The sequence below is a fragment of the Rutidosis leptorrhynchoides genome, chromosome 4, assembly GCF_046630445.1.
Source record: "Rutidosis leptorrhynchoides isolate AG116_Rl617_1_P2 chromosome 4, CSIRO_AGI_Rlap_v1, whole genome shotgun sequence".
Taxonomy (NCBI): Eukaryota; Viridiplantae; Streptophyta; class Magnoliopsida; order Asterales; family Asteraceae; genus Rutidosis; species Rutidosis leptorrhynchoides.
The window spans coordinates 407,787,978-407,812,646 of record NC_092336.1 but is presented as its reverse complement, the minus strand read 5'-3'; positions in this window follow the sequence as shown (position 1 = coordinate 407,812,646).

The following is a 24,669-nucleotide window of genomic DNA, read 5'->3' as shown; positions in this document are numbered from 1 at the left end:
TGGGGAGGTTCGAATCTTTTTAGGGTAATATGTATTTCTGTTAGAGTTAGATGTTCTGTTTTCGTGTAGTTCTCGAGAATGGAATCCGAATGGTCTTTTCCTAGCAGACCCTAAAGAACTAGTCTTCTCCCCCCATTCTGAATTTTTATTTTTTTAGGTTTTACGAGATGAAGACTTCCTGTGAATTAAACCATGGTTTAATGCTACACGCTTTAATTACTAAACATAATAATGACACCCTTCCAAGTGAAATAGTATCATTAATCAGAGGTAAATTGGACGGAGTAAAAAAAGAATCCAGGAACGAAAATAATAAGTTACAGTTTGGTAAAGGAAAATCAAAATCCGCAGCGAAAAGAAGAGCACGACACCTTGAAAGATGTCACAAATGCGGAAAATGGTCACACGAAGGAAAATGCTCGACGAATCAGACATATTCCAATACCGAGTTTGTTACTTTATGCAGAGATGGACCGTTCATATGTTTAGAAGAAAAAACGTTGAATGCTCGAGGTTACGCCTATGTAGCTATGGAAAACCAATTAGTCCGACTATCTTATGAGTGGGCTAAAGCAGGTCACTAAGAATACTATTTCACAGGTAAGTATGTACAGTTTTTATTTTTATTTTTATTATTATTTTTAACCTTTTGATAATAAATGCTAAATCGTTCGCTATAAAGTATTAAATTGGTACTCAATAAAATTAGGTTTTGCGACCGAAATTATTGATATCATATAAAAATTTATTACATCACTGCGAAATTTACCGTTTATTCTTAAGGTATAAATATCTTTAATCAATCAACCCAAAATATTTCAAAAATTCGTCAGGAGTAAAACTAGGTAATATAGCCGAAATTACTTTACCGAAAAGAGGGGCGTATATTTTTGACAATATTTGATTGATTAAAGAGGGATAAAAGACCAAAAAGATTTTTAATTTTAATTTTTACTTTGTTTTTAAAATTAATATTAAATTATTATTGTAAACTTTTTAAAATCAATATATTTAAGTTTGTAAATATTTTAAACTACTATTTTTAATATAAGTTTGTAAAATTAAAAATATTAATTATATTTAAATGAATTTTTAATTTTATGCATTTTAAATTTAAGTTTGGTGTGAATTTAAAAACAAATATATACTTTATTTCAATAAGATAAAAATATGATTTTTAAAATTCGTCGTGAGTTGAAGACTAGGTCATTGAACCGAAATTGCTTTACCCGAGGGCGGGACGAGAAATTTTATTATCATTATTTTTAATCTTATTGATCTAAAGTATGCCAACAACATTTAAAAAAACAAACAAACGCCAATATGTTTGGAAACTTTGGTAAAATTTAATCATTTTTCTACGCTAATGACCCTCAATAATTTAAATTGTACTGATTTCTTGCAAATGAGGGCATTGCAAGATCTTAAGTGTGGGAAGGGGTTAAATTCTTTCGGATTTTTAAAATTTTAAACTTATACACTTGGTTACCATTAAAAATACTAGTAAAGCAGTAGTTGTATTAGAATCTAGTGCTCTCTGATAATAAAGAACAGCCCTAGTCTTATATACTGACTACCCAATTCTAGTAAAATTTTCAAAATTTTCAATTAAATGAACTCAAAATCATGTTTATACATATTTATGAACGATAAAACTAGGTGTTAACACCGAAATTATTGTTACCTCAGAAAGGACATAAATTGAGAAACAAACCAAAATGTTAGAATTCATTTAAAATGGAATATAGGACAATAAAAAGGCAAATAAAAGAAAATAAAAGCCAAGTGTGGGAAAAATTTACCAAGTTATTTAAAACATATATCACATATTTTTTTACAAATAACTGAAGATGCTTTTGCTTTGGACTAAACTAAAAAGTTTTACCCGATTTACTGTAAGAAAGATGGATCTACACGATGAATCAATTCCATCATTAAAAGGAAGTAAAGTCTTAAGAAAAAGACACGCGCTTCTTAATTTAGGTCATGAAGTTGTCGTCCAGACCAGCTGTAGGTTGACGAAAAATCTAGAAAAGTCATCACTAAAATTAGCAGGAAATCCACGAACCTCAGCATCAAACAGGGTCGCCAAGTGGTCAGACTTATCCTAACCATGAGAGGATCTGTCTCGTAAAATGGGGAGGACGCCGTGCAAATTAACTTGATAAGACTAATGAATCAGATCCCAGAAAGGATAATCTCCTAAAAGATTAAAAATCAGCTTTTAAGAATGATATTACTCAATCCTAGAGATTGATCTTAAAGATTGAGAATTACAAACTCATGGAATTCGATGATATCTAAACTCGAGCTTGAACGAGAAAATAGTTTGATCAAAATTACAAACCGATTTGTTTTCTGAAAACCCATTTTTAATGCGTTCATTACCATTGAACGTAAAATCCTAGGAATTCACCTGGAATTCATTAGGTCACCTGAACCAAATCGGGTGTCAACCGTAAGAACGGTGGTTGCATAGCATGGTCGAAGACAGGACCTTGTGCCGGACCAAAAAACTATAGGGTGAGCTTTACTATTGCTCCTACAAAGGATAGTAATTGCATCCGACACGTTATAGACCATAATTAAAAGCATGTCATAGGACATTGCCTTAACAATTGCTTGTTTAACGCTTTCCTTTACAACCGGACCGTAGTTTACCGAAAAGTAATATACGGAGCAAGTATACTGGACGTGTTGCTTTCCTAATACAAGGTTAGCAAGTGGGTGACACAAAACCGCAAGTTTTGAGCTAAAATATTCAAATTTGAAACCCACCAAACCCACAAAAACAATTTGCAAACACCGGTGAAGGGTTATTCTGGAAAACTTATCTAGGGTAAAAGCTAGATTGTATTTTCAAAAGATCAAATGTTTTCATAAAAGATCCAATTTCCTTAAGGATCTAAATTTTCATAGTCATGTTGGACTGTAAACCACAATGTTACTATCATTGTTTATACCGCCGTATAGAAATCACTGATGTACAAAGTGTGAAGAATAAAGAAGTGATTCTAGTATTTGTATTTCAAGACTATATTGCTTGAGGACAAGCAACGCTCAAGTGTGGGAATATTTGATAATGCTAAAAACGAACATATATTTCATAGCATTATCCCTCAAGAAAGACAAGCTTTTAGTTGCAATTGTTCTATTTACAAGTGATATTCGTTTATGTAATAAAAGGTGAAGACAAAAGACAGATTCGACGATTTGAAGACGCAAACGACCAAAAAGCTAAAAAGTACAAAGTACAATCAAAGTGGTTCCAATTATTGATGAGAAACGTCTCGAAATTACAAGAGTACAAGACGCGAAACGCAAAATACAAGATATTAAATTGTACGCAAGGACGTTCGAAAATCCGGAACCGAGACCAAAGTCAACTCTCAACGCTCGACGCGACGGACCAAAAATTTCAAGACAACTATGCATAAGAATAAAATAATATATATAATTAATTATATATATTATTATATAATATAATTTTACGCAGCCCACGTTTTGGATCTAATATGTGAGCTGTTTTCAGACCTCCGCACTCGCGGTACTTTTGTGAAGGAAACCTCAGCACTCGCGGAACTCTACAGTGCAACGTGGGCCTATAAAAGCCATCGAATTCTGCACGAATTTTACATCTTTTTCCTTTCAATCTCTCACTCGTATATATATTTATATTTATATTATAATTTTAATTTTAATTTCCAATAATAAGGGTATGTTAGCGAATGTTGTAAGGGTGTAAGTCGAATTTCTGTCCGTGTAACGCTACGCTATTTTTAATCACTGTAAGTTATGGTTAATGTTATTTTTAATTTAATGTCTCATAGCTAAGTTATTATTATGCTTATTTAATGTCGAAGTAATCATGATGTTGGGCTAAATATTAAAATTGGGTAATTGGGCTTTGTACCATAATTGGGGTTTGGACAAAAGAACGACACTTGTGAAAATTAGACTATGGGCTATTAATGGGCTTTATATTAACTAAATGATACCTCGTTAATTTAATATATAGACTTATAATTTGACGTATTTATATATAACCACATACGCTTGACTGGGTACGGTGGGCGGGATATCTATAAATACCAATAATTGTTCATTTTACCGAACACGGAATTGGATTAATAGTTAATATACTTGTTGAAATAGGGGTGGATTACATTCAAGGGTAATTGGTGTAATTGTTAACAAAGTAGTAAAACCTTGGTTTACACGTAGTCGATAACCTGGTGTATTCATTAAACAAAGTATTAAGACCTTGTTAAAATTCGAATCCCCAATTAGTTGGAATATTTGACTTCAGGAATAAGAATAATTTGACGAAGGCTTTCGCACTTTATATTTATGACTGATGGACTATTATGGAAAAATCCGTATGGACATATTAAATAATCCAGGACAAAGAACAATTAACCCATGGGAATAAACTAAAAATCAACACGTCAAACATCATGATTATGGAAGTTTAAATAAGCATAATTCTTTTATTTCATATTTAATTGCACTTTTAATTATCGCACTTTTATTTATTGTCATTGTATTTAATTGCACTTTTAATTATCGTACTCTTTAATTATCGCAATTTTATTTTATCGCACTTTTATTTATCGCAATTTCATTATCGTTATTTACTTTACGCTTTAAATTAAGTTATATTTATTTTTAATATTTTACATTAGGTTTTAACTGCGACTAAAGTTTTAAAAATCGACAAACCGGTCATTAAACGGTAAAAACCCCCTTTTATAATAATAATACCACTTATATATATATTTGTATTTTTATAAATTTAAAACTAATATAGCGTTAAGCTTGTTTAAGAGTTTCCTGTGGACGAACCGGACTTACTAAAAACTACACTACTGTACGATTAGGTACATTGCCTATAAGTGTTGTAGCAAGGTTTAGGTATATCCATTCTATAAATAAATAAATATCTTGTGTAAAATTTTATCGTATTCAATAGTATTTTGTAGCAAAAATATAACTATTTTGTATACACCTCTAAGCACATCATTTTGACATATCATATCGGCCCATCTATATATATTATTTGCAACAACCATAGACACTCTATATGCAGTAATGTTGGAGTTAGCTATACAGGGTTGAAGTTGATTCCAAAAATATATATACTTTGAATTGTGATCTAGCCTGAGACGTGTATACACTGGGTCGTGGATTGGGTCAAGATAATATATATCAATTTATTTCTGTACATCTAACTATGGACAACTAGTTGTAGGTTACTAACGAGGACAACTGACTTAATAAACTTAAAACATTAAAACGTATTAAAAATGTTGTAAATATATTTTGAACATACTTTGATATATATGTACATATTTGTTATAGGTTCGTGAATCGACCGGTGGCCAAGTCTTACTTCCCGATGAAGTAAAAATCTGTGAAAGTGAGTTATAGTCCCACTTTTAAAATCTAATATTTTTGGATGAGAATACATGCAGTTTTATAAATGTTTTACGAAATAGACACAAGTAAATGAAACTACATTATATGGGTGAATGATCGAAGCCGAATATGCCCCTTTTTAGCTTGGTAGCCTAAGAATTTGGGAACAGACCCCTAAATTGACGCGAATCCTAAAGATAGATCTATCAGGCCCAACAAGCCCCATTCTAGAATTTGGAATGCTTTAGTACTTCAAAATTATCATATCCGATGGGTGTCCTGGAATGATGGAGATATTCTATATGCATCTTGTCAATGTCGGTTACCAGGTGTTCACCATATGAATGAATTTTATCTCTATGTATGGGATGTATATTGAAATATGAAATCTTATGGTCTATTATTATGATTTGATAATATATAGGTTAAACCTATAACTCACCAACATTTTTTGTTGATGTTTTAAGCATGTTTATTCTCAAGTGATTATTAACAGCTTCCGCTGTTGCATACTAAAATAAGGACAAGATTTGGAGTCCATGGTTGTATGATATTATGTAAAAACTGCATTCAAGAAACTTATTTTTGATGTAATATATTCTTATTGTAAACCATTATGTAATGGTCGTGTGTAAATGGTATATTTTAGATTATCATTATTTGATAATCTACGTAATGCTTTTTAAACCTTTATCGATAAAATAAAGGTTATGGTTGTTTTAAAAATGAATGCAGTCTTTGAAAAACTTCTCATATAGAGGTCAAAACCTCGCAACGAAATCAATTAATATGGAACGTTTATAATCAATATGAACGAGATATTTCATTATTAATATATAATATAATATATATAATTTTAAGAATTATTTATATATTATATTATATTTATGTGCAAAGTTGACTTGTAATTTTAGCTCCGTTGCGTGGCGCGTTGATAGTTGGTTCATGTCCCGGTTCTGAATTTTCGAACATCCTTTCGTACGCGGAGATATCTTGTACTTTGCGTTTCGCGGCTTGCACTCTTTTAATTTTTAGACGTTTCTCATCATTAAATTGAACCACTTGAATTATATCTTGTACATTTGAGCTTTTTGGTCATTTGCGTCTTCAAATAGTCGTTTTCTTCTTTTGTCTTCGCATTTATTTATTTAAACGAATATTACATAAAAATAGAACAATTACAACTAAAAGCTTTACATATTGGAAGGATATTGTGCCTAAATATATGTTCATTTGGAGCACTATCAAATATCCCCACACTTGAGCGTTGCTTGTCCTCAAGCAATACAGAACTTAAAATATCCCCACACTCGAATCACTTTTTTTTATTCTCACACTTTATACATCAGTGATTTTGATACGGCGGTATGAACAATGATAGTAACGATGTGGTTTACAGTCCCACATGACTATGAAAATTTAGATCCTTTAAGAAAATTGGATCTTTATGAAAACAGTTGATCTTTTGAAAATTTCAAGCTAGATTTTACCCTAGACAAGTTTTCCAGAATAACCCTTCACCGGTGTTTGCAAAATGTTTTTGTGGGTTGTGTGGGCTTCAGATTTCAAAATTTTAGCTCAAGACTTGCGGTTTTGTGTCACCCACTTGCTAACCTTGTATTAGGAAAGCAACACGTCCAGTATACTTGCTCCGTATATTACCGTTCGGTAAACTACCGTCCGGTTGTAAAGGAAAGCGTTGAACAAGCAACTGTTAAGGCAATGTTCCGTGACATGCTTTTGTTCATGGTCTAAAACGTGTCGGATGCAATTACTATCCTTTGTAGGAGAAATAGTAAATATCACCCTATAATTTTTCGGTCTTGCACAAGGTCCTGTCTTCGACCATGCTATGCAACCACCATTCTTACGGTTGACACCCGATTTGGTTCAGGTGACCTAATGAATTCTGATGAAATCTTAGGATTTTACGTTCAATGGTAATGAACGCATTGAAAATGGGTTTTTAGAAAACAAATCGATTTTAATTTGATCAAAATATTTTCTCGTTCAAGCTCGAGTTTAGATATCATTGAATTCCATGAGTTTGTAATTCTCAATCTTTAAAGTCAATCTCAAGGATTGAGTAATATCAGACTTAAAAGCTGATTTTTTTATTTTTAAGGAGATTATCCTTTCTGGGGGTTTGATTCATTAGTCTTATCAAGCTAATTGTAATTTTAGCTCCGTTGCGTCGCGCGTTGATAGTTGGTTCATGTCCCGGTTCCGGATTTTCGAACGTCCTTTCGTACGCGGAGATATCTTGTACTTTGCGTTTTGCGGCTTGCACTCTTGTAATTTTTAGACGTTTCTCATCATTAAATTGAACCACTTGAATTATATATTGTACATTTGAGCTTTTTGGTCATTTGCGTCTTCAAATCGTCATTTTCTTCTTTTGTCTTCACACTTATTTATTTAAACGAATATTACATAAAAATAGAACAATTACAACTAAAAACTTTACATATTGGAAGGATATTGTGCCTAATTATATGTTTATTTGGAGCACTATCAGTTGTGTATTTCTTTGATAGGACGAGAGTTCATTAATTTAATACATAAATTTACAATTGGTTTGTCTTAATTGATTGTTTGCTTACTCGGAGACGAGAGTAAATTGGATTCAAAAGGCTAGACGAAATAGGGGTGAATTATACGCAACGAGAGTTGGTGTAATTGTAATTCGAGTCTTCATCTCAGTTGAGGTATTTGGTCACAATTAGGAGGTCTTAGGCTATGGGGAATTCCGTGTCGTGTAATCTTAATTGAAGTGTTTGCGCTGGGGAATTCCAGGTGAACCAACTAGATAATTCACATTAGTTAGATAATAACTGGGGCTTAATCTAAATGCATCCAAAGCTAGGTGTAAAAGGTCTAGACAAGCATTCTGATAGTGCTCTAAATGAATATATATTTAGTATCAATATCCTTCCAATATGTAAAGATTTTAGTTACTATTGTTCTATTTTTATGTAATAATCGTTTATATTAAATAAGTGCGAAGACAAAAGGCGAAAACGAAGATTTGAAGACGCAAACGACCAAAAAGCTCAAATGTACAAGATACAATCCAAGTGGTTCAATTTATTGATGAGAAACGTCTAAAAATGACAAGAGTACAAGTCGCGAAACGCAAAGTACAAGATATCTAAGCGTACGAAAAGACGTTCGAAAATCCAGAACCGAGACATGAACCGAGCATCAACGCGCGAGTCAACGGAGCTAAAATTATAAGTCAACTATGCACAAGAATATAATATAATATATAATTAATTATATATATTATATATTATATAATTAATTATATATATATATATATATATATATATATATATATATATATATATATATATATATATTATATATTATAATATTCACAGCAGCCCACGTTTAAATCAATTGGTGAGCTGGATTCCTGACCTCTGCACTCGCGGAGCTTTGAAGCACAAAACCTCCGCACTCGCGGAGCTGCCTCGTCCCAAAATGCCTATAAAAACCAAAGAATTCGGACGATCAAAGGCACCCTTTTTCTACATCCCTTTTCTATCAATCTCTCTATATGTATTTATATTTATATTTATAATTATAATTATAATTATAATTATAATTATAATTTTAATTAAAGTTAATAATAATAAGGTTATTGTAAGAATGTTTTACGATTTTTAAGTCGGAACTCTGTCCGTGTAACACTACGCGATAAATAATCACTGTAAGCTATGTTCTTCCTTTTTAAATTAATGTCTCGTAACTAAGTTATTATTATGCTTATTTGAGTCAAAGTAATCGTGATGTTGGATTAAATATTAAGATGAGGTTATTGGATTTTGTTCCATAATTTGGGTTTGGACAAAAGACCGACACTTGTGAACATTGGACTATGGACTATTAATAGATGGGGGGTATTGTCTAATTGAATGACAACTCATTGGAATATGTCGAATCTATCTTCAAATTAGTTAATCTAATAATTATTAAATAATTATGCATGTCCTATTTAGTGACATTTATATGACATCTTTTACAAATCATTTAATTTAATCAATTGGATTAGGTAATGTATTATTCATATTGGCCAAGTGAATAAATTAACGTATCATGGACTAATTATAACAGGGGTGGATTACATTCAAGGGTAATTGGTGTAATTGTTAACAAAGTATTAAAACCTTGGATTACACGCAGTCGATGACCTGGTGTAATTATTAACAAAGTATTAAAACCTTGTTACAGTTCAAATCCCTAATTAGTTGGAATATTTGACTTCAGAAATAAGGTTAATTTAACGAGCACTTTATAATTATGACCGATGAACTATTATGGACAAAAACCAGATAGGTTTCAAATAAATCCAGGACAAAGGACAACTACCCCAGGATAATTAATTAAAATCAAAACATCAAACATCATGGTTACGGAAGTTTAAATAAGCATAATACTTTTATTTCATATTTCATCATACGTTTATTTACTGTCATTTTAATTACTGCAATTTACTTTATCGCAGTTTAAATTCTGTCATTTATATTATCGTCATTTATCTTTACACTTAAAATATAAAATCGACAAACCGGTCATTAAACGGTAAAAACCCCCTTTTATAATAATATTACTATATATAATTATATATATTTTATATAAATATAGTTATTAAAAATATAGCGTTAAACTCAGCTAGCTCCCTGTGGAACGAACCGGACTTACTAAAAACTACACTACTCTACGATTAGGTACACTGCCTATAAGTGTTGTAGCAAGGTTTAGGTATATCCCATTCTATATAAATAAATAAAACTTGTATCATATTTAATAGTATTTTGTAGTAAAAAATATAACTATTTCGTACCCCACTGCTTTAACATCACATTCGTTCTACTATTTGATTACAACTATCTTATTTTTACTTGTCTGTTTGCTTTAAAGCTTAAATTTAAAAATACCAAAAATATTGTCTTTTACTTTTTATATATCCTTGATTTGGCTAATCGTTAAATAGCCACAAAACAAATTATCTCGTACTTTCAATTTTCATAGATTAACTTAGTTTATTTTTATTAGTTGCAATTTAATTCTCACGTTAAACTATCCTTGGAATGATTTTGGAATTACCAACTTTATACTATTGCACGATCGGGTACACTGCCCGTTAGTGTGTAGTAATCTTTAAACCGGCATTTTCCAAGATAAATTATATACTAGATTTCACACATCAAGTTTTTGGCGCCGCTGCCGGGGACAGTTGTGTCGAAAATTAAGATTGTTATCTAATTGTTCTTAGTTTAGTTTTAATTATAGTTTATCATTACTTTTAGTTTATTCTCAGTTGAATCGGTGCGTTTAATCAGTTGTTAGTTGTGATTTCGCAGATAACAGGTAGTGCATGCCACATACGCGTTCTTCTAATTCTCCGATTCTTCAACCGTTTGACGAACCTGAAAGAGAGTTATTCAGAGCGTTAAGTCAAGAGCAACAGTCTACAGTGGATTCATCTTCTTCTTCGAGTGCTAATATAATTAATTTGGGTAGTGGTTCTGAGACTGTGGTGCCCGATACACCACCTGAAATCAGAGAAGAAGAAGAATCTTACATTTCCTTAGATATTTTCGAGACTAAAGAGATGGCTGAACAACTAAATCGTCCTCAAACTATGGCAGAAAAGCTGAAGGCCACCCGAGCTGGCCAAGGCAATTCGATTACTCAACCAAACATCACTCAGCCTTTTCAAATCACAAGGCCAATTTTGAGTTTGATTTCTTCTGATTGCCACTTTCATGGCAAGGATAGTGAGGATGCTAACGAGCATCTTCGTATTTTCAATGATGTTTGCAACTTATTCAAGCTGCATGAGGTTGCCGATACTTCGATCAAGATGAGGATTTTTCGCTGGACTCTTAAGGGAGAAGCTAAGCGATGGTTAGATAAGCAACCAGAGGGAGCGATTACCTCTTAGGAAGTTTTGGTGGATAAGTTTTTAGCAAAGTTTTTCCCTGCGTCTCGAGCTGCTAGACTTCAAGCGGAAATTTCTCAATTCAGGCAAAAGAGCAGTGAGACATTACTTGATGCTTGGGACCGTTATGCTAATATGTTACGCTCGTGTCCTCAACACGGGTTGAATGATTTACAAAAGGTCCAGATTTTCAATAAGGGGTGTGACATACCAACTCGTCAGAGCATTGATCAAGCAGCAGGTGGTACTTTAATGGATAAGACAGAAGAAGATGCACTAGAGATCATTGAAAAGAAAGCTGTCTACACTCACGAATGGCATCAAGATCATGAGTCAACTCGTTCAACGTCAGTTAAGAGAACCGAAACCACTGGTGCGTATGATGATTATGGGTCTATTAATGCTAAATTAGACAAATTTGGTAGGCATTTGGAGAAGTTGGAAAAGGACATGCATGGTATTAAGGTTGGTTGTGAGTTTTGCGGGGGATTACACTTAGGAAAAGATTGTGATGTAGGTTTGACTATGAACCAGAAAGAAGAGATCGCTTATATTAGTCAACAGAACAACAACCAGTTTCAGGGACGTGCTCAGTTTAATAGGAATTTCAACAATCCCTATAATCCTCAAGGTAATCAAGGTTCGAGGTTCCAGCCAGGATCTAGTGGAGGATATCAACAGCAAGTGATAGTGTCTATTTTATACATGTTTTTAGATATCATTTATAGGCACTATCGTTGTTATTTTATTAATATTTGTATCAATTATGCGAACTTTCGATACTTAATAAATTATAATTGATTTCAGGTATTTATGGAGTATTGATGACTTTTTACAGCTAAATGAAGAAAGGTGTTATAAAGTCAATATGTTTGGATCCTGAAAAGAAGCTGATTTGCTGAATGCAGACTGAAAGCGCCGCGTGAATGGTTGAAAGCGCCTCTTTAGCCGTTGGACAGAAAAAGTCAGAAATTAATGTGGGCTGACTTTCATTTAATTAGTAATGGGCTGAAAGATGATTTTTCAGTAAGACCTAAAAAGGAGCTTGGTTTCTAGTTGGGATAAAAAGACCAATCATAATTTAATTAATCATAAGTTAATTATGAGCTAAGTTGGAGAAATATTGTGTTTGGTTTGGCTGGAAAACAAAAGGAAAAAGCAAAGTGGACTCCTTGTGTAGTTTTGGGTCGACACACATCAAGCACAAAAGAGACTAAGTTTAATTATTGGTCCATAGTATTTATTGGGTTATAATCTAAGTCTTGCACAAAGAGATAAGTTAGACTATATAAATATAAATGGGATCAAACGACGGGATGAGGTTTTTGGTGGGGAGAGTTGGCAGCCGCAGGTGACCCCACTAGGGGTTTATCGAACAGCAAACAAAAGAATAAAAAAAAGAATTGAGGGGTGATTTGCTTCTACTGGTCACGAGTAAATATTAAAATTGGGGATCATCCTCTTTTGCTTGCTCACGTAAAAGACAAGGAAAGAAGGCAAAAAATTGTTGTTCCCACTTTTTATTTGCTAGTGGTCAACGTGGAACAAGAACAAGGAGGAGAGAAAGCCAATTGGTTTAATTCTATTTCATTTTATTACTCCTTTAATTTAACTCATACTTCGTACTATTTTGATAATTGTTTATGAACACATGTTATTGCTATTTTAATTTTATTATTCATGTCTATGTGGAGGATGATTTATGTATGCATTAATTATTTGTGTTTGTGTTCAATTTATATTATGGTCATGAGCTAAAATTATTATGTTCATCTAGATTAATAACTTTAGTGTTGGATGATCACTTTTATAGTTATATGATTTTTTGCATGAAAAATTAGAGTTTGGATAAAGAACCACACTTGTGGGTGTTGATGTATGTTATGAGATTGATTAGTGTACTTGTTTGGACAAAGGGAACCCTGTTTCAACTTAGTGCATTAGTTTCTAATTGATTTGTCTTAATTAATTGGGTGCTTACTGAACCAAGGGGGTAAATTGGGTAACATAGATTAAACAAAGTAGGGGTGAATTGTGTGGAGCGAACGCGTAACCAATTTATCTGAATCTCTTAATTAGTTAATTACTTAGATACAAGCAAAGAGGTCTTTGGTGAGAGGGAACCCTAAGCCGATAAATTCTAGCTTGAGTGTTCGTAAAAGAGAACTCTAAACGAACCGATTTAGTAATTACATGAATTTTATCACTATAACTTGTGCTTAATACTATATCATCCGACACTGAGGGTAAAAGATCTAGGCGAACATTTCTTTATCTGTTGAATTCAAAACTATCTTTAATTTGTTTATTGAGTCTGCATTTAAAGCTTAAACTTAAAAATACCAAAAATATTGTTTTTCTTTGTTAATTAGTTAAAGTTATCCTTGATTTGGCTAATCGTTAAATAGCCACCAACAAAACTATTTCGTACCTTCCATTTTCTTAGATTAACTTAGTTTATTTTCATTAGTTACAATCTTAATTTGCACATTTAAACTATCCTTGGAACGAATACGGATTTACCAACTTTATACTATTGCACGATCAGGTACACTGCCCGTTAGCGTGTAGTAATCTTTTTGACCGGTATTTTCCATTATAAATTATAGACGCAATTTTACACATCAGCAAGCTCCCGGGTATTTTCAGAAACCCCAAGCCGAAGAGAAAAAGTCCAACCTTGAAGCTATGATCGAAAATCTTGTGATGTCTCAAACTCAGCTTGTTACTACTGTTACTCAAAACAATGAGAAGAATGATCAAATGTTTCAAAATTAACAAGCAGCTATTCAGAATCTGGAGAAACAAATTGGTCAACTTGCTAATCAGAATAATGAGAGAAAATCGGGGGAGTTACCGAGCAAAACAGATACTAACCGAAGAATGGGCACGTTAATGCTATCACCACCCGAAGTGGTTTAGCATATGATTCACTGCGAAAGCCCGATGAGTATGATTTGCGAGTACCGTTAGCTAAGGATAGTGAACCGGTTGTTGTTAGTGAACCGGAGGGGGAAAAGGAGCCAGAACAGGTGATTGAGAAAGTTGTAAGGGTACCGGAAACCGTTGCTGCTAAATCAGTAGTTAAAGAGTATCAACCACCGCTTCCATTCCCGAGGAAGCAGAGATTGGAGAAGCTTGAGGTGAAAAAGTCCAAGTTCATGGACTTGATTAAAAAAGTTAACATAAATATTCCTTTTATTGATGTGATTGCAGGTATGCCAAAGTATGCAAGGTTTTTGAAGGATTTGCTAACTAACAGGAAGAAGCTGGAGAACGTGTCTTCAGTCAGGTCGAATGCCGCATGCTCAGCGGTGGTTGCAAACAAGCTTCCCGAGAAGCTTGAGGATCCTGGGAGTTTTACCATTCCTTGTTTACTTGGTAATTTGGACTGTGTGATGACGTTGGCGGATTTGGGGGCTAGCATAAATTTAATGCCTTATTCTATTTATTTACAGCTAGACCCCGGGGAGTTAAAACCCACGCGTATGGCTATTCAGCTAGCTGACCGCTCTATTAAATTTCCTCTTGGAATCATAGAGAATATGCTAGTTAAGACCGGGTCGTTGGTTTTCCCGGCTGATTTCGTGGTTTTGGATATGGAAGTGGATGAAAGGATTCCACTTATTTTGGGTCGGCCATTTTTGAATACTGCTAGGTGTATCATCGATGTTTATGGCCAAAAGTTGACCCTTAGGATAGATGACTTGAGTGCAACATTCTCAATCGACCATGCTTTAAAGTACCCTGCCTACACTGATGATACATGTTATTTTCTTAACACTGTGGATGTCCAGTCTGAGTTTTTGCAGGAATTCCCAGAGTTATAGGGTTCAGGAGAATGCTCATTGATTGAAATTGATGAGGAGTTGCAGGTTGAGGAGGTGGATATTTTAACCGCCTTGATGGAAAACGACTATGAGCCGACTAAGGAGGAGTTCAAAGAACTCGAACGTGATGTGGATTACCGGAGCAAGTCTTCAATTGAAGAACCTCCCGAGTTAGAATTGAAGCCACTTCCAGATCATTTGGAATACGCTTATTTGTAGGCGGAATCTAAGCTCCCGGTAATTGTTTCTTCTTCTCTTAATACAGGTCAGAAAACTGAACTTGTGACCATGCTAAAGGCCCGCAAACCGGCCATTGCGTGGAAAATTCATGACATCAATGGTATTAGTCCCTTCTATTGCACCCATAAAATTCTAATGGAGGATAACTCCAAACCTGTGGTGCAACGTCAAAAGAGGTTGAACCCGCACATGCAAGATATCGTGAAGAAAGAGATCATTAAGCTCCTTAATGCAGGTCTGATTTACCCGATTTCTGATAGTCCGTGGATTAGCCCGGTACACTGTGTACCTAAGAAAGGTGATATGACTGTTACCACCAATGATAAAAATGAGTTAATTTCCACTCGGACTGTCACGGGGTGGCGTGTTTGTATTGACTATTGATAATGCTAAAAACAAACATATATTTCATAGCATTATTCCTCAAGAAAGACAAGCTTTTAGTTGCAATTGTTCTATTTACAAGTGATATTCGTTTAAATAATAAAAGGTGAAGACAAAAGACAGATTCAACGAATTGAAGACGCAAACGACCAAAAAGCTCAAAAGTACAAAATACAATCAAAGAGGTTCCAATTATTGATAAGAAACGTCTCGAAATTACAAGAGTACAAGATTCAAAACGCAAAGTACAAGATATTAAATTGTACGCAAGGACGTTCGAAAATCCGGAACCGGGACCAGAGTCAACTCTCAACGCTCGACGCAACGGACTAAAAATTACAAGTCAACTATGCACATAAATATAATATAATATTTAAATAATTCTTATAATTATTTATATATTATAATAAATAATAAAAACCGTCGGCAAGAAAGACTCCAAACTGGACTGAGCTGTAATTTCAATCTCCGCGACTCGCGGAGTTTGAAGGCCAAAAATGCCGCGAGTCGCGGAGCCCCAAGTTTTGAAAGTCCCTATAAAAGCAACCGAATTCTGAGCATTTTTCATCATCTTTTTCTTCTTCTCTCATAATACTACGTAAATATTTATATTTATATTTTAATTTTAATTTTAATTTTAATTATAATTCTAATAATAAGGGTATGTTAGCGAATGTTGTAAGGGTGTAAGTCGAAATTCTGTTCGTGTAACGCTACGCTATTTTTAATCATTGTAAGTTATGTTCAACCTTTTTAATTTAATGTCTCATAGCTAAGTTATTATTATGCTTATTTAATCCGAAGTAATCATGATGTTGGGCTAATTACTAAAATTTGGTAATTGGACTTTGTACCATAATTGGGGTTTGGACAAAAGAACGACACTTGTGGAAATTAGACTATGGGCTATTAATGGGTTTTATATTAACTAAACAATACCTTGTTAATTTAATATACAAACTTATAATTCGACGTATTTATATATAACCACATACACTTGACTGGGTACGGTGGGCGGGATATCTATAAATACCAATAATTATTCATTTTACCGGATACGGAACTGGATTAATAGTTAATAGACTTGTTGAAACAGGGGTGAATTACATTCAAGGGTAATTGGTGTAATTGTTAACAAAGTAGTAAAACCTTGGTTTACACGCAGTCGATAACCTGGTGTATTCATTAAACAAAGTATTAAAACCTTGTTACAATTCGAATCCCCAACTAGTTGGAATATTTGACTTCGGGAATAAGAATAATTTGACGAAGGCTTTCGCTCTTTATATTTATGACTGATGGACTATTATGGACAAATCCGTATGGACATATTAAATAATCCAGGACAAAGGACAATTAACCCATGGGCATAAAACTAAAATCAACACGTCAAACATCATGATTACGGAAGTTTAAATAAGTATAATTATTTTATTTGATATTTAATTTCCTTTATTTTATATTTAATTGCACTTCTAATTATCGCATTTTTATTTATTGTTATTATATTTAATTGCACTTTTAATTATCGTACTTTTTAATTATCGCAAGTTTATTTTATCGCACTTTTATTATTCGCAATTTCATTATCGTTATTTACTTTATGCTTTAATTTAAGTCTTGTATTTATTTTTAATATTTTACATTTGGTTTTAACTGCGACTAAAGTTTTAAAATCGACAAACCGGTCATTAAACGGTAAAAACCCCCCTTTATAATAATAATATTACTTATATATATATTTGTATTTTTATAAAAGTAATATAGCGTTAAGCTTTGTTTAAAGATTTCCCTGTGGAACGAACCGGACTTACTAAAAACTACACTACTGTACGATTAGGTACACTGCCTATAAGTGTTGTAGCAAGGTTTAAGTATATCCATTCTCTAAATAAATAAATATCTTGTGTAAAATTGTATCGTATTTAATAGTATTTCCTGCTAAAATTAATAACTATTTTATACCACTCTGCTAAAACATCAAGTATTTTTGGCGCCGCTGCCGGGGAACTTCTTAAACGGCGGAAGCGCAACGCTAATAGAAAAAAAAAATTTAGTTTACTTTTATTAAAATTCGTTTTTATAAAAATACGTTTTAAAAATTCGAAAATATAAAAAGAAAAACAAAAATATAAATACTTTTAGGAGTTTGATAAATATTTAAGTTTTATAAAGTTTCTTTAGTTTGTAAAAATATAAGTTTTATTTAATTTATTTTATAAATATATTTTATAAATATAAAAAACCGAAAAAAAATATAAATATATATAAATCTATTTTTTTTTATTGTTATAAAGTATTTTATTTTTATCTTAGTTATTAAAGATAAGTTTTATTTAAATTATATAAATATTTTAATTAATATAAACAGAAAATATAAAAATATAAAACAGAAAAAAAAAATAAAGAAAAACGCGTCGAATTTTAAACCTGTCAGTTGAATTTCTGAACCCCGCGAGTCGCGGGGTTTGGTGCCTTGAATACCGCAACTCGCGGAGGGGACCTGACACCAACAGGAAGCCTTAATCCTGCATTTATTACGGAGTATTATTAATTATTATTAATTAATTTGTAATTAGGGTTAAATATTTAATTAATTTAGTATTTAATTTAAGTTTTAATTAATTTGTATTATTTAGTATTAATTAGTTTAACTAATTTATAAAATTAGTAGTTTTAATAAATAAATAATATAAAAATAATATTTTTATAAAAATTGTACTTTTTACAACTTTTTGTATATTTTTATATTTTATCCCTTTTTAATTGTTTTAGCATAATATTTGTATTTTTAGCTCATATTTAGTTTTAAACATAGTTTTTGCCATAGTTATTTTTACTTCTAGATTTTTAGGCTTTGCCGTAGAATTCCTTAAGTGCTTTTTCTTTAGACTAAGATTTAGGTGCTTTAGAATTTTGCGACGCCTTTTTAAGTTTTAGTTTCTTTTTAAGTTATTTCCATTTGGGATATAGTTTTTCCTGTAAGCTTTAATATTTTTAGACACCTTTTACTATGTATCAATTATCATTCTAATTAGTAATCTCAATTTGCGATTATAATTTTAAGTTAGTTGTAGTAATAAGGTTAGGTTAGTCAAGTATTTTTAAGTTTTATAAGTTTCTTTTATTTTTCCGTTACCTTTTATTTTTCAACCATTTTTCTTTTTCGACCTTTTCCGACGAACTCTTTTTCTTTTTTATTTCTCGCTATTCTAGTTTTAGGACATAGATTTTTATTCTACTTCTTATCTAAATTTTCTTAAAATTATGAAAATTTATTTTAAGTGGTTAAATTGATAGACATCAAAATTTTCTGGTTCGTAGTAATAGTTGAATTTATACGTGGACCGGGTTATTGGAGCCAAACAGTCCTCAATTATATTGAGACCAAACGAATCCTGCCCCTCTGCTTCATCTTTTGGCTATTCGAAACGTGGGCAAAATCAGAAAAGTCTATTGATTGGATAACTTATTATAATTTTTCTTTCCTTTTAAAAACTAATAGGATATTCAGTGAATGCACCGAGCAAGACGTTCACCACCTTTTGTACGTTCACCACCTGTAACTAGATCAAGACATTTAGCAAATATTACTGCCGTTGATTTTTCTTTAGAATCGTCATCCAGTCAACCAAGTACTTCAGTTCAAATTTCCGATAATCCATTTTTTGAACCCGACCTCACAATTGAGAATCCGGAGAATATTCAGGAACGGTTCGTAGATCCTGAACCACTAAACTTTCCTCCGGAACCACCAATCATTCAAACAGAGATTGTTGAAGAACGAACCATTAAATCAGAATCCTCTAGTGATTCCGATTCAACAAATTCAATTATGGAGAATCTGGAACCTTTAAGTATGGAACACCGAATGAGAGCTAAACGCACTTACTCATCCAGACATTAATGCGCCAGATTATGAAATCAAAGGACAAATTCTACACATGGTGACTAATCAATGCCAATTTAGTGGTGCGCCGAAGGAAGATCCAAATGAACATCTACGTACCTTTAATAGGATCTGCACACTATTTAAAATCCGAGAAGTGGAGGATGAACAGATATATCTCATGTTATTTCCCTGGACTTTAAAGGGAGAAGCCAAAGATTGGTTGGAATCGTTACCTGAAGGGGCGATCGATACATGGGATGTTTTAGTTGACAAATTTCTTAAACAATTCTTTCCGGCATCTAAAGCCGTAAGACTTCAAGCAGAAATTGTTATGTTCACACAGAAACCGAATGAAACTCTATATGAGGCGTGGACAAGATATGGAAAGTTGTTAAGAGGATGTCCGCAACTTGGTTTAGACACCTGTCAAATAGTACAAATATTCTACCAAGGATGCGACATCACTACAAGGAAAGACATAGATATAGCAGCTGGTGGTTCTATTATGAAGAAAACCGAAACTGATGCTTACAAAATTATTGATAACACTACTTCCCACTCACATGAGTGGCACCAAGAAAAAGATATCGTTAGATCATCTAAAGCAGCTAGAGCCGATTCTAGCCATGACTTAGATTCCATTTCCGCAAAGATAGATGCTGCCGAGAGACGAATGGAAAAGATGACTAAAGATATTCACTCAATACGAATTAGTTGTGAGCAGTGTGGAGGACCACATTTGACAAAAGATTGTCTCAATATTGAATTAACAATGGAACAAAGAGAGAATATTTCATACATAAACCAAAGGCCTGGAAATAATTATCAGAATAATTATCAACCGCCAAGACCGATTTACAATCAAAACCAGAATTATAACAGAAATATTCCATACAACAACCAACAAGGTCCTAGCAATCAACAAGTATCCAATAATACTTACAACCAGCAAAGACCTAATTTTCAAAACAAACCACCACAACAAACCGATGATAAAAAGCCGAATTTAGAAGATATGATGATGAAGCTAGTTGAAACTCAAACGCAGTTTTTCACATCTCAGAAACAAACCAATGAACAAAATGCTCAAGCATTTAGAAATCAACAAGCTTCTATTCAAAATCTAGAACAAGAAGTAAGTAACCTAGCAAGGTTAATAGGTGAAAGAAAATCGGGAAGTCTACCTAGTGATACAAATGCTAACCCCCGGAATGAAACAGCTAAAGCTATTACCACAAGAAGTGGTACAACACTTAAACCACCGGAAATACCTGTAACTTCTGATGAAACTATTCCTACTCCACAAGAACCACAACCTGATCAAGATAAGGAAAAAGAACCGGTAGTTGAAAAGGTTAATGAAGATAACACAGTTAAGGCTAAACCTTATGTTAACCCATACCAACCACCACTTCCTTACCCGAGTAAAATGAAGAAAGAGAAACTTGAAGCCGAGCAATCCAAATTCTTGGATATGTTTAAACAGATAAATGTAAATCTTCCTTTCATTGATGTGATTTCTGGAATGCCTAGATATGCTAAATTCTTGAAAGATCTAATCTCAAATAGAAATAAAATGGAAGAACTCTCGGCTGTTACTATGAATGCTAATTGTTCAGCAGTGCTGTTAAATAAGATACCAGAAAAACTATCTGATCCAGGAAGTTTCACAATTCCATGTTTTCTGGGTATTCTTAGTTCAATAGAAGCATTGGCAGACTTAGGTGCTAGTATAAATCTAATGTCGTATTCACTATACACTAAACTAGACCTTGGAGAATTGAAACTAACAAGAATAAGCATACAACTAGCCGATAGATCAATAAAATATCCTAGAGGGATAATGGAGAACATGCTAGTTAAAGTTGGTACTTTAGTATTTCCAGTAGATTTTGTTGTTCATGACATGGAAGAAGATTCTCAAGTTCCTCTCATATTAGGAAGACCATTCTTAAACACGGCTAAAGCAATGATAGACATGTTCGGTAAGAAACTGACCCTAAGTATAGAGGATGAGAGTGTTACCTTTTCAGTTGATAGAGCAATGCAACAACCACAATCTGCAGATGATACATGTTATTATATTCAAACTATAGATGCACATGCAGAATTATTAGAAGAATTTCCAGAATTACAAGGAACAGGAGAATGTTCTTTAGGAGAAGGTAATGAACCAATTGATGAAGCTGAAATGTTAGCTACACTTATAGCTAATGGATATGAACCAACAACAGAAGAAATTCAAATGCTAAAAGAAGAAGACAGATATCGATACAAATCATCGATAGAAGAACCTCCGAAATTAGAGTTAAAGCCACTTCCAAACCATTTAGAATACGCTTATTTACATGTTGAATCTGAATTACCTGTAATAATATCGTCTTCTCTTACTGAAAATGAGAAATCACAACTCATTTCTGTGTTGAAAGCTCATAAACCAGCCATTGCATGGAAGATTCATGATATTAAAGGAATAAGTCCTTCGTATTGCACACATAAAATCCTTATGAAAGAAGGTCATAAAACGTATGTGCAACGCCAACGAAGACTAAATCCTAATATGCAAGATGTAGTTAAGAAAGAGATTATTAAACTGCTAGATGCAGGTTTAATTTATCCAATCTCTGATAGTCCATGGGTAAGCCCAGTTCAATGCGTACCTAAGAAGGGTGGCATGACTGTCATTACAAATGAGAAAAATGAGCTTATTCCTACTAGGACTGTAACAGGATGGCTTGTGTGTATTGATTATAGAAAATTAAATGACGCCACCAGAAAAGATCACTTTCCCTTACCTTTCATAGATCAAATGTTGGAAAGATTAGCCGGAAACAGTTACTATTGTTTTCTAGATGGATTTTTCGGATATTTTCAAATTCCAATAGCACCCGAAGATCAAGAGAAAACCACATTCACGTGCCCTTATGGTACTTTTGCTTACAAACGAATGCCATTTGGACTTTGCAACGCCCCTGCAACCTTTCAAAGGTGTATGATGGCGATTTTTCACGACATGATAGAAGAATGCATGGAAGTATTCATGGATGACTTTTTAGTCTTCGGTGATACATTTGAATCATGTCTAGCTAATCTGGAACGAATGCTAATTAGATGCGAACAATCAAATCTAGTTCTTAATTGGGAGAAATGCCATTTCATGGTTAAAGAAGGCATCGTTCTTGGTCATAAAATTTCAAAAGAAGGAATTGAAGTGGATAGAGCTAAAGTAGATGTAATTGCTAAACTTCCACATCCCACCAATGTTAGAGGAGTTAGGAGTTTTCTAGGGCATGCCGGTTTTTACCGACGTTTCATAAAAGATTTTTCTAAAATTGCTACTCCTAAGAATAAACTCCTTGAAAAAGATGCTCCATTCATCTTTTCAGATGAGTGTATCAAATCTTTTAATATTCTTAAAGAAAAACTAACTAATGCGCCGATCATGATAACACCAAATTGGAATCTACCATTTGAACTAATGTGCGATGCAAGTGATTTTGCAATGGGAGCCGTTTTAGGACAAAGGATTGAAAAACGATTTCAACCTTTATATTATGCTAGTAAGATGTTACAAGGAGCACAAACGAACTATACAACTACTGAAAAAGAACTCCTTGCTATTGTCTTTGCTTTTGACAAATTTTGATCATATCTCGTTCTAGCAAAAACGGTGGTCTATACCGACCATTCTGCTCTTAGATACCTATTTTCAAAACAAGATGCTAAACCAAGATTAATCCGTTGGATCTTACTCTTACAAGAGTTTGATATTGAAATCCGAGATAAAAGAGGAGCAGAAAATCTCGCCGCTGATCATCTTTCTCGTCTTGAAAATCCCGAATTAGAAGTTCTAAATGAATCGGCCATACAAGACAACTTTCCTGATGAATATCTATTGAAGATAGATTATAAAGAAATTCCATGGTTTGCAGACTTTGCAAACTATTTAGTATGTGGATTCCTTAAAAAAGGATTATCGTACCAAAGACGAAAGAAATTCTTCAGTGATATAAAACACTATTTCTGGGAAGATCCACATCTGTTTAAAAGTTGTCCCGATGGAATAATACGCCGATGTGTCTTTGGAGATGAAGCTAGTAAAATATTAAACGATTGTCACACAGGACCAACAGGAGGGCATTATGGGCCTCAACTAACAGCAAGAAAAGTTTATGATGCTGGATTCTATTGGCCTACAATTTACAAAGACGCACACCTTCTTTGCAAATCCTGTGATGCATGTCAAAGGGCCGGAAAAATAAGTCAACGTGATGAAATGCCACAAAATGTCATCCAAGTATGTGAAGTATTTGACATTTGGGGTATTGACTTTATGGGTCCATTTCCAAAATCTCATAATAATCTATATATACTCGTAGCCATTGATTATGTATCTAAATGGGCGGAAGCACAAGCTCTCCCAACTTACGATGCACGAGTTGTAGTCAACTTTTTAAAATGTCTTTTTGCAAGGTTTGGAACACCGAAAGCTTTAATAAGTGATCGGGGTACTCATTTCTGTAATAATCAACTTGAGAAAGTTCTTAAAAGATATGGAGTAACTCATAAAATCTCCACCGCTTATCATCCACAAACAAGTGGACAAGTTGAAAATACCAACCGAGCTTTAAAACGTATTCTAGAGAAAACAAGTAGAATCAAATCCAAAGGAATGGTCCATTAAATTGGAGGATGCACTCTGGGCTTTTAGAACAGCCTACAAAACTCCAATTGGAACTACACCTTTTGGACTTGTTTATGGAAAAGCATGTCATCTTCCAGTAGAAATTGAACACAAAGCATTTTGGGCTTTGAAGACATGTAATCTTGATTTACATGAAGCCGGACGTTTACGATTAAGTCAACTAAATGAATTAGAAGAATTAAGACATGAAGCATACGATAATTCGTTAATCTATAAAGAAAGAACGAAGAAATGGCATGATAAAAGAATC